The sequence below is a fragment of the Camellia sinensis genome, chromosome 10, assembly GCF_055761805.1.
Source record: "Camellia sinensis isolate YWXY chromosome 10, ASM5576180v1, whole genome shotgun sequence".
Lineage (NCBI taxonomy): Eukaryota > Viridiplantae > Streptophyta > Magnoliopsida > Ericales > Theaceae > Camellia > Camellia sinensis.
The window spans coordinates 80,606,988-80,607,704 of NC_138970.1; the positions used below are offsets into that span (position 1 = coordinate 80,606,988).

The 717-nt window shown below is 32.8% G+C and overlaps 1 non-coding gene across 1 annotated transcript; it reads right to left on the minus strand.

The window, feature by feature from the left end:
• Positions 1–296: 296 nt before the first annotated feature.
• LOC114295263 (small nucleolar RNA R71) lies at positions 297–405 on the minus strand. The gene has a single exon (XR_003640832.2). It is a non-coding gene; the product is annotated as a small nucleolar RNA R71 (small nucleolar RNA).
• Positions 406–717: the final 312 nt, after the last annotated feature.

Sequence of the window (717 nt, forward strand, 5' to 3'; positions counted from 1 at the left end):
CTAATCCTCCTTTGTGTATAGTGTTACCCACAACAAATGCAACACATTTGGAGTTAAAACCTCATGTAATCCAATTTCTTCCAATTTTTCATGAGTTAGAGAGAGAGGATCCTTACATGCATGTAAAGGATTTTCTTGAAATTTGTTCGACTTTCAAATTTTAAAATTTTTCTGAGTCGTTTGTTAAACTATGCCTTTTCCCCTTTTCTTAAATTCTTTACCCTCTGGGTCAATCACTTCATGGGAGTTTCTTGTAAAAAAGTTTCTCTCTAAATTCTTTCCAATGGCAAAAACTAATGCTTTAAGAAGAAAATTTTCTGATTTTTCACAGAATGAACATGAAAAATTTTATGAAAGTTGGGAACGATTTAAAGATTTGACTTTAAAATGTCCCCACCATGGCCTTGAAACATGGAGACTTGTGCAATATTTCTATAACGGTTTAACTCAGTCTTATCAAAACATGATTGAATCCATGAATGGTAGAAGTTTCTTGAGTCTTAGAGAGGATGCAGCCTATGAATTCCTTGAGAAAGTATCTAAGAGTTCCCAACAGTGGGATTTTAATTCTTATAGGGCATGTTTGATTGGAAAGATTAAAATATGGGATTAAGATTATTAATCCGTGAGCCCAACCATCCTATGTTTGTTTTGACATTTGGTTTAGGACTATTAATCCAATGGATAATTAATCCAACAAATTTGTAGGATAATTAG